The sequence below is a fragment of the Diadema setosum genome, chromosome 13 (assembly GCF_964275005.1).
Source record: "Diadema setosum chromosome 13, eeDiaSeto1, whole genome shotgun sequence".
Lineage (NCBI taxonomy): Eukaryota > Metazoa > Echinodermata > Echinoidea > Diadematoida > Diadematidae > Diadema > Diadema setosum.
In genome coordinates, this window is record NC_092697.1 from 5,900,684 (window position 1) to 5,912,765 (window position 12,082).

The following is a 12,082-nucleotide window of genomic DNA, read 5'->3' on the forward strand; positions in this document are numbered from 1 at the left end:
GTATTAACTCATCTCTAACAAAGCAAGCTGTGATATTATTGTAATGTTATCGATACACACTGGCTATGGTAGGAAAGAAGTGTTTCTTTTTGTACCTCAAGTCACTATCTCATAGATTGAAAGAAATTATTGTTCCATCATCTTTCAGATAGATCAAGGTCTTACGCCTACTGGGATACATTTATTACGCACGATCACTCGCCGGGAACAGTGTCATAAATTTGATATTACTCGCTCCACCAAATTCAATCATGTGAGGCCGAGCTGAGGCCGCTGTTCCCGTTCATGCGTGTCCTCCTACAGGAAAATAAAGCGAGGATCTCATGTCCTGCTGTGGGGGCTGCCGTTCTACTTGAGATGAGACCTCCCACTGGAATTATTACAGCGTAGTCGGCTTGCTGCAGAGAGCAGGGAAGTTCTGGGAGGGAGAGGGTTAGAGACAGACAGACAGACAGACAGAAAAAGAGAGAGAAAGAGGGAGGGAGGGAGGGAGGAAGGGAGGAAGGGAGGGAAAGTGAATTCACAGATTTCTGTGTTCAAGATAGTGTGTGTGTCTGTGTGCGCGCGTGTGAGACGGTGAAGTTGCAGAGAGGTTGTGTGTGTGTGTGTGTGGCAGGGAGATAGACGGGGAGAGAGTGAATTTGCTCATCATCTGTGTGTTAGAGATAGTGTGTGTGTGTGTGTGTGTGTGTGTTTATATGTGTGTGTATGATGGGGAGGGGGGGGGGGGCTGGAAGAGATACAGAGAGAGTGAAGGTTGCCAGGAACCATGCTTATATGATTTATGATACGTAGATGACAGATACCTTGCTTCCAGCTCAAATCTGTTCTGACGTGCAGGCGTCATCTCAAGATAACCATCTTTTGCCACTTCTTTATTATCAATCACAATAGTAGTGATGATAACTGTGATTTGTACACAGCATAATGATTCTCCTGGATAATTCTCTATATATATTCTTGACATAACTGTAAAACTGTGAAATTGCACACGTAAATATGTACGGGGGGGTACACAAAGTTGAATTAATAGTAAAAATATGCATATCTATCTTTATACATCTCTCTCTCTTATGTATATATTATGTATATAATTCAGTGTGTATATATATATATATATATATATATATATATATTTATTTATTTATTTATTTATATATATAATTATATATATATATAATTATATATATATATATATATATATATATATATATATATATATATATATATATATATTATATATATATATATTACTATGTATGTATATATATTCATATGTTCCTAATTCCTCCGTCTGTTATTTTATTTCTGTATTTCTTAAAGTAGCAACCTGTAGTACCTGTGTTCACAACGTTTCTTTACTCCAACCCCCCCCCCTCCTTCCATGGTGTGTGTGTGTGTGGGTGGGTGGGGGCGTCCTGTTTCAGTGTTTAATTTTCTCAGCAGCAGCTGTAGTACTGCAGCAATTAGTGTCTATATACATCCAACCACCGGCATTTTTACAAACAAGCAACAACATTCCATCAATAAGAATGTCATCATTGTGCATGACATACGCAATGTAATTTTTTCAGCCATTAAACTGCAAGAACGCTGTCGATTTAAATAAATGAAAACTTTCTTGTCTACCGTGACCGTTATTTTGTCAAATGTAGAAACTACTGAGTACACATTATCTAAGTATCATGTTATGGAACAAATAAATGGTCTTTCTTCTCTCATACGACATATCAATAAATTTATTGTTTACTAGTTCAGGAAATGACAGCAACACTTGTTTTTGGTAAGGGGAGAAAAATAACTTTATTTGTTTATGCAAACATTGAACGAAACAAGCGCAAACAACAGGTGCGCGACGAATTACTGGACAACACAGAAAATAAACTTTGAATTACGAATGATTATGGTAATGAATATACATGGGGGAGAAGTGAAGAAAAAATAAACACACTGATATGGCGCTTGGGCGAAACGATGAACCGCTGAGAAGGCGAAGATGAAAATGCGGAAAAATATTCTTGGGAAGAAAGAAAACTCGCTGATTTTCTTTTCACTGCAGTCATCTCTGCGTGCTTACACATTGGCAGCTGTCAAAAATAAAGCAAACAAGAACGATAAATCCACAATTATTGCTGTGAAAATGGTGGTTGATAACCAAATTGAAGAAACAAAGTTATAACTGTCCTTACGCATTTACTGTGTGATAATCACATCTGATCTTATATGAAGTTTAATTAAAGCGATATATTGTATTGCAAATGCTTCTTAGTTTTACTATACAGTTTGAAGTAAATTTATCGTTTACTACAATAAATGTTGCTATTATGATATATTGAAGTTCATTGTATTTTGATCAAACTGCTTGAGATACACTCACTCACACGACTTCGTTGTCTTAAAATCCCATGAAACTAACATCGATGACGATTGACGAAATGCTAGTTCCATTTGATTAGCATTTATATTGCGTTAAGTTTGATTTAAAGACATTTCCACATCCTCGTAGTTTTTGAAGTTGCGCAAACAAAGGAAGAGGCTCGATATGAAATCAAGACAGGATATCATCGGCAACATTAATCTTTTCCTTTCTTTCTATTCTTAGGATTAGAAATTATTCGTCCATTTCGCCTTTCTGGGCCGGGAAGAAAAAATCTTATGAGAAACATTTTGCGATAATAGCGTTTGTTGATAGTCACTAATTGTAGGCTGAATAACGTCATGAGTATCCTTAATTATGTCGTCACGAAATTGTTGCCATATCCCCTTCTCACTATTGTAGTCTAAATATCTGTCAGTGTCATCATTTCGAATTGATAGGCAGGAATTACCAGTCTTTTATATTAATGATAAAAAAAAAAACCAAAGCAATTTCTGCCCGTTTGATACTATCACTCTGTGTCATACTGTCGTATGTGTCAGATTCTACCTAGATTATAAAAAAAAAAGAAAAAAAAAATCCTCAGAGCATAGAGTGCAAAGGATAGAACACGATTAATTGTTGCTATTAGCGATTTTTAAAGAGGTGGAATATCCATTCATTGTTCGATTGAATGGACACTTGTGATTATCCAATACTTGTACTTAAGAATTATTAGCGATTTGTAAAGGGATGGGATATCCATTCATTGTTCGATTCAATGGACACTTGTGATTTATACTTGTATTTAAGAACTATTAAGCTTAAGAAAAGGTTGCTTTGATACTGTGAAAATTAGTCCGAAGTTTTCTCACGTTTGCCGACATGACAACAGTCGATGATATGCATAATATTATACGTAATACAAAGTAGACCACATGTTATGTAGCATCCCTCAACAAAGAGAACTGCTGAGAAGTACCCCCCCCCCTCAAGATTTTAACTACTCTCAGTTACTTTTGATGTAACGAGAAATAAAAGACGACAACATTAGTGATAGTAACACAGCACACTTTTGGGTCAGAAACACTCATGATTATAATTCGGCAACTATTGCTGATAATTAATGACCCCTTATGTACATATAAGAAATAGTTATTGTAGAGTAAATAGTTATTGTAGAGTAATATTATTGTGTTTGGTAAATTATTATTTTTTTTTGTTATATTTTGTATTATGGTACAAGTTGTTTGTAAAGCGCATTGAAATTCTTTTCAAGTCTGAAATGCGCTATGTAAGAATTTGCCATTGTTATTATTATTGCTATTATTATAAGTTGATAGAAGCAGGAACAGTGCTTTGACCAGCGCTCGGATAAGAGGACGAAGGACAGATAAGCTTGATAGGTAGGCCTATATAAAGATTAAATGATAACAGTGTTGATCATGACTCACCGTGGCAGAAGACAGTCTTTCTGCTCCTTCTGTTACACCAGCACTCCTGGTTAGCCCTGTTACAAGCTGTCAAAGTGATTGATTGAATAGATGGTATACACTCTTAAAACATCCAGGTCAGAACTGACCCGGAAAGGACTCGTTGGGGTCACACCCCGTTCCGGATCAGAACTGACAAGGAATGGGGTCAGATATGACCCCATTCAGAGTCATGAATTGGGTTAGGGTGACCCTATTCCGGTTCTTCATGACCAAATTCCAAGTCTTTTTCGACACGGAACGGGGTGTGACCCCAACGGACCCGGTTCCGGGTCAGTTCTGACCCGGATAGAGTGTACGATGTTAGTACAATGAGTATAGGGGAGAAATGCACAATAGCAAGTCTATGTTGACACACACACCTTCTATTGAAACGTATATTTTTTGGTTTGTTTTGTTTTTGTTTGTTTTGGTTTGTTTTGGTTTTTTTTTTACTTTGTTGTGACCGGAATTTCGTTATAACCGTGTTCGTTATAACGGGAGTGCACTGTATAACACTACTGTATTTACTTACATTTACATACACTTACTACCTTACTCTTACTGTCATTGACTGTAGTCTTCTGTACTCTCCAAGAATCTTGAATTTTCACTCTGGGTGAATCACACACAAACACGCACACACGCACACACACACACATACACACACACACACACACACACACACATACACGCAAACATACATGATAATACACATTTGCACACGCACTTTCTGCCTAAACGCCATCTCTTTGAAATGCAACCGTTCGAAGAATATAGGCCTGACAAAATGAATGGCCGATAATGGAAAGTACATCGTGTTTAGCATGATTCACGTTGGCTGATATTGTGCACAGTAGCATTTAAGATACAACTGTGTACACTTAATAAACCGTTTCTGTAATCTACCAATGTTTCTTTTCATACTGCCTGGTAATAATCTGAGGCCTCTCTTATTCACTTGTACCCTCCTGATGTAAAATTATCAAGCACGAATAGACCGAGTATTATCAGTTTTTGCTCGGTGAAGGGCAAGCCTCTAGCACGCTTTGTGGTTGTTAAGGTAAGATCTTGTGAACAAAGCATGTACTAACTAACATTTTAGAATTTGAATACATTACAGAAAAGCTATTCTGATACACACTGGAAGTGATGCATAAACAGTGCATATAGCCTAAAACGTGGCGCACAATCAATGCAAAGCCCTTTGTGTTTATCGATTGGTCAGACACCAATGCATTTGTTCAAGCGGGTTTGGAATTGTTTGGAGCTACTTATCAAAAACATGTCAAATAACATGAAATTGTCCGTTCAACAAGTACTACGTTTCGATTTCAGTTTATAGGCAGAGTGAGAATGTTCTATTCACATGAGGATAGCAAAAAAAGGGGGGAAGAAATACGTCTTTATTTCCGTATCTTGTTCACGAAGTTTGTCAGAAAATGCCTGAAAGGGCTTACTTTCGGGTAATATAGTGTATATGAGATAACACCGCAGACAGTTCCGTCGGGAAATTAAAAAAAGAAGAAAACATAGTACATAATATAAAAACCTAACATAGTTTGGGAAATACATTTGATCACTGTTTATGCCAGCAACGACGGAGAAGTATTATGGTGTCCATATAATGACAACAAAACGTACAGAAAACGAAATGCTTCAAACAGCTCTACAGCGGTTATGGTTCGTTTTTCAAAGTTCCTTATTAAATCCGGAAATGAAATAAGCTTCTTTATTTCGAAGTAATCTGAAGATTAAATAAGATTCGTCATTCCGAACATGCCGAAAATTCAATTCGTTAATCCGAAAACGAAATAAGGATCGTAATTCCAGAGGTTCATTAGTAAGCCTACGCATCTTCTTTCAATTTTCGGAATAACGAGCCTTGTTTCATTTTCGGAATAACGAATATTCTTAATGGCAAATTTTTCATTTTCAGATTAAGGAACATTCGGAATAGCGAACTTTCGTAATATAGTGAAATGTCAAAAAGTGTTTAATTAACGAACCCTTTCTCATTTTTTTAGAATCAATAAACCATTATTTAGGCCTTTAGGGATTTTGTATTTTGGAATAACTATTGAATTACAGACTAAAGAAAGATTTGATCTTAATTCTAAATACATGCAGCTGTTCCTCAAAACGATATGTAAGAGCTAAAGTGGGTCTCGGATTTAGTTAGAGGTTGAGAAGCATTGTTCTACTGCTATGGTAAGGAAAGATTGAAGGCAAATCCTGTCCTCACATTGAGTTGTTTTTTGTTGTTTTTTTTTATCAAGGTCATGGTGCAAGTGAGTTGGTGCCAACTCGAAATTCTGATAAAAACTTAGCTTAAGGCGAAGACCTTCTGTTTGATTGAGTGTATCGCTTCAGCCTATTTCGCATTACTATTGAACATTAAAAAGGATTGTGTCCCTTGCAATTACATGATAACGTATGTAATTTCTTTGATTATAGAACAGTTGCATTAAGGATGGTGATACAGAAATCAACAAATCAAATCCATTAATCCATTACATTATTTCTTCGACCTCTTTTGTTTCGGTTCAATCGACTCACCGACATATTTGTTGATCTTGGAGCCCCTCTTCTCTGCCATCAGGAGTTCTTGCATGACTGGATCGCGCTTCAGGAACTCGACGTCGGCGAAGTCGTCGTCGTCCTCGAAGTCGAAGTCGGCCACGACGGCGACGACGAGGAGAGCGGAGAGGAGGAGGAACAAAGCCTTGGCCATTACCTGGTGCAGGAAGTTGTTTTGTCGAAATTATTAGTATGATGACGATGGAGGAACATGCACAGGCTGATAACCGTGACGTAGTTTTTGTATTTTCTCCTTCTTGTACATTTATATTTTTTTTCAGTAGGGCCTATTTATGTGTAACAAAGACATCTCATGTCAGATATTGTGGTTAAATGGGTTCCATGACATTTGTTCCTGCGACAATTGCTCCCATGAAATATCTGCACCCTAAACCAAACATTAAACCTACCCACAAGCATGACCCTTACCCTAATCCTCATCCTCACATCAAACTTAACCTAAAAACCTATCACGACCCTAACCCTAACAAGAACTTGGAGAAAATAAGACCGGAGAAATTGTCGCAGGAGCAAATGTGTCACCTTTTAGATGATGAAGTAAGAAGAATTCATGAATCAAAATGATGGCAGAGTATTCTAACTTCGTCTTCAAAGACTGGACATAGTAGAATCTTGGCACCAGCTTTAGTTAGTCCGTGAATAAAAAAAAAGAGTGGTACTTGGTAGAAAAGAAAAAAAAAACACCTTCAACACTACTATCAAGACACTGAAAACATCACTCTATTGTATAGCAAGTACTTAAATTCCACGAATTATAAAATGTATGAATTCAAGATAACACATCTACAAAAATTAAGCTATAATGCAAGCTGGATAGCGAAAGGAAAATGATGCTGGTCACGAATTTTGTTAGCGTCTTGGATAGCGACGGCGACGATGATTACAGTTGGCAATGGTGCCCCAGGCGATGACGCTAATCCAAAAAGTCCTGGAAATATTAAGATTTACGTTTCCACGTTGATTGAAAGCACATAGTGAACATTCCTGGCGAATTCTCACCTTGTTTTTTCCGATGGTCGGGGATGGGATGTAAAGTCAAGTAGACTAAGTCTGGTTTGAATCTGAAAGGAAGATTTGCCTCTTCCACAGTTTTATATTGGCCCTGTCATCCGCCACACTTCCTACAATCGCCTTGTTCCCAACGGGAAACGTCTCAATTGGCCGATCATGATTGAAAAAAAAAAGAAACAGGGGAATTGGAGAACAAAAAAGAAGAAGACTGTCCCTTGAAGTCCGGGGGAGGGGAAGGAGGGGGAGGGAGGGATGGGGGTGTAGAAAGTGTGCCCACTGAAGCATAGGACCTCTCTGCGGAGTACTAATCATGTCTTTGCGAAATCTGTGGGGCGTAGAAATGCGTGTGTGTACGTGTGGTGGTGATGGTGGGGGGGGGGGAGGTGAAGGGGACGAAGAGAAAGAGAAAAAATTACTTCGCATATTATGAGGTTCGGATAGCTAATGGATTTGATGATGCGAGTAGAAACAACTTCTGATCTGGAGATAATTCATTGATGACGACAGTGTGACGGGCTCCTGGCCTTCAACGGGATAGTTGACCGTGACAATGACAGAAATAACTCGACAACAGTATGTTCCTCTTTTGGTATTTTCAAAAGATATAAAGAAAAAAAAAAAGTCATCAATATTTCCATCAATCATTAAGTTAATTTCTGCTGATAAGGATGAGGAATTAATGTTATCCGGGTCTGAGAATGCAGTGTGTGTATCGAGTAAACTTTAGTTTGATTTTTTTTTTCTTCAACTACAAAGGAACACATACCTAAGTGAAATCGAGGAAAACATGATAATTCTATTATGCATTGTGAATTATTTGTATTCGTAGTTAATTTACATGTTTATTCTTTCTTTCATAATTGTAAAGCGCTTTGAAACATGCTTGTCTTAATTGATATATAAGATTTCGCATATTATTAATGTTATTATAATTTTGTCATGCAAATCGTGCTCATAATTTGCATAGACAGTGTTACAATGATACAAATTCATTTTTTCATTTCAATTCAATCAAGGAAATTGACATTCGCTTCTCTACTGTATCAGGGGTAGAATTTGGGATGAAACTTGAAATGACAGCCAGTATCATTTCCACTGTCTGCATATCAATCAATTGATAAAATTATTGTAAAACAATGAGAATGTCGACGCGTCGTTTTCTAGGCTCTGAAAAAAAAAAAAAAAAAAAAAAACTTGATAAAAACGAGAATGATATGCTCTCCTTTTAATAGCCAGGGTAGATACTTAAGTCTTCCAGCTGCTCTACAAGATGGGCAACGTCATTATTATTTCCCCAGAGCTCGAGGTACCAATTCAATTGTACACGCCCCAGGTCAAGAGGGACATTGGCACCATTCGTGGTCTCCTTAAGCTGTTGACAGTCGCGACATTAGGCCTTCACTTTATTAGGGAGCTTTTACTTTTGCGGCGCGGACGTTTAGACGACGAATGCGTTGGCCCTTTCTCCTCTCTCCCTGCGTCAAAGTAGCTTTAGATTACGCGAAGACGCAGCATATAACAAGTAGTAAAATGGCGTTCCCATAATTATGATCATGGCAGCCTGTCTAGCTCTCTGCGTTGTGAATTTGAGCCGACGCAAAGATGACCCAGAACCGATCGTAAGAACTCGGACGACGCGAGAGCAATACCGATAAGCAATTTTGCGCATGCGCAGAACAGTTATTTATTTCCTCTGAATGTCCGCGTCGCGAAAATCTAAAACTCCCTACTACCGCAAAGGGTGGCATTCATTCACTGCGATGTTACTAACTAACAAACATTAAGTGCATTATAGAACGATATCTTCGTAAGATATGAAAATGGTAGTAGATTTTTTTTTCTCTATCTCTCCCTGTCTTTACCTTTTCCCCCTGTATCATAGCAAGAAGTCAGGCGTGGTGTTATTATTTTGCTTCTTCTTCCTTTTTTTTTTTTTCAAAACTGCCCGTGAAATTCTATGTTAGCTTGGATGTTTTTTAATTCGTTTCTTTCTTTTTTTTTTTCTTATTGCGTTGGAAAAAAAAACACCATTCAAGGTGACATTAAAGGGGATGGCTAGTAACTGATCAGTGGGAATTAGTGGGAATGCAGGAGGATGATTGTTCCAATCCTTGTGGGATTCATTTAAGAGTACATTATAAATCTATTGTTGTGTGGCAATTATTTGCTTCAGAATGGTCTCATATTCACGTAATGTGCAGTTTAATGTTTCCAGGTTAGCGTGCCTGGTCAGTGACGGGGCATTAATCTGCACATTACTTGAATATGAGACCGTTCTGAAGCAAATAATTTTCACACAACAGTATAGATATATAATGTACTCTTGAATGAATCCCACAAGGATTGGAACAATCATCCCTCAGCATTCCCACTGATTCCCACTGATCGGTTACTAGCCATCCTCTTTAAGATATGGGCCACGACCTTAGCACAAAACAGTGTTTGTAGAGAAAAAGTGTTTGAAAGAACAGGTGGTGATGCTCTCACAGAAACACATACATATCACACACACACGCGCACACATACACACACACGCACACACACACTCTTTCACACACACTCACACTCACACACCCTCATACATATTACACGCACATAAGAATTTAATTGGAAGGGTCACTGCGTGATCGGTAAAAAGAGAATTTTTATGTGAAAACAGGATGAAATTAGTGTGGAAACAGGATTTCTTTTTTTTATACAAGAATACCGCTGGCATTTGCCAGAACATTATCTCGCAATAAGTTAAAGGTATGCGTGATTTATGATTATGAATGGTACGTCGATTACACTCCAAGTCGAATAATTTAATCCCCCCCCCCCCTTTAAGTGTTCCTTCTATATCTTTCTTCTTTGTGTTGTATGATAAAGGTGACTTCTTGTTCTTTATATCCCAGTCACGACTGTTCGTCTGCGTGTTCATATTGAAACTATACCATACACCACTTTAATTATTGTCCTTTAAGGACAATGTGGCCCATTTAGGCGAAGAGTCCCCGTGTTGTTTAAATGTCAGAGTCACGGAGGGTAAAATTGCTTGACTGAAAATAACCGTGGGCCAAGGTCGACTCTCCATGTCATGGTCTAAAATCACATCATGTCGTTCCGGTTTCGCTCAGTTACTAGACCAACTCGATCAAATGTTTCGTGAAAATGACTTATTAGAGGACTAAGAGTTTTAACTATTCACAATGAAGAGTTTTTAAGTGGAGACAGGCAGACTTTTTTGTTGTTGTAATATTCGATGATATTTTCATGACGTTCAAAGGACGTCAAAAAAGCAAATAAACAATCAAAGCAGCAACAAAATAACAAAAAACCCAATATTGCAATCATACACATGCATGTATTACCCAAGTAAGGCATGTGTGTTTGTGTGTGTGTGTGCGTGTGCGTGCACTTATGTGTGTGTTTTATCTATCTTTTCAACCTCTAAATAACTTTTTTTTAAGTTCATGTATAGGCATAGACGAGCATAACACATTATACTCGAAACTCAGGTAGGAATATCACACATTATGTCGAATTTTAGCGAGGCACAACAGATGCGAGATTAGCGTATGATATTTCCCAAGGCGACATCTGGTGGCTAAGCCATGCAGTGGAGCAGTACTGGTAGGGCGAGCATGACAGTTTAGCGCACAAGCGACTCCCGCGTGCAGTTTTATTGAGACCATCCCCGCCATTGATTTGGAACAGGCGTTAACGGAAACTCGTCGGCTTGTTAATTGGAGTTGGCAAATTGATTGAATTTGAGCCGTTTTAGAGTGAGGAGTCTCGCATGAGCAGTGAATAGCCGGCTCATGTTACGTCCTTAAATTGTAATTACGTCCAAATGTGGCACTCAATAAAAGATTCTTTAATGCATTCCAATGTTTTAAACATGTTAAGCTAGTTGTCACACATGCTTGACGTCTTATTAAAACTTTGTGTTACTTTTCCTTAGGTTGCAATTCCAATGCTGTTATCATTACTGACATCTTTATTTCAATAATAGTATAATGATGCTAATAATACTCATTAAAATAATGATAATAATAATGATAATAATAATAATAATAATAATAATAATAATAATGATAATAATAATAGTAATGGTAATAATAATAATAATAATAGTAATGGTAATAATAGTAACTATAATAATGATAATAGCAATTATTATTATTGTTATCATTATTGTTAGTACTACTACTACTATCATCATCATCGTCGTCATCATCATCACCATTATCATCATCATCGTCATCATTATTTTCATCATCTTTTGGGATGTATATGGTGATAACTGCCCATGAAAGTTATAGAATCAATGAAATATGTATATACAAGGAATATTGTGAGGCCTACCGCGTATGATCTAGCAGCTGTTACGGCTAATTTACGGTTATAGTATAGTAGACTGTTGTTGTTGTTTTTTTTTCTAGAGGCACATCGAAGAGGCATATCATGCTAGTAAAGATGAAGGAAGTTTGAATAGACTTCGTCGATTTAACGATATTGTTACCAAAAGTCACTGTATTATATTAATTCAATGAGTAAACACATAATGAACCCACACTTACATAGCTCATTCATGATTTTTCTGTATGGATGATTTTAAAGAAAAGAAGAAGACAACAAAGAATGGTCTATATTTCATATC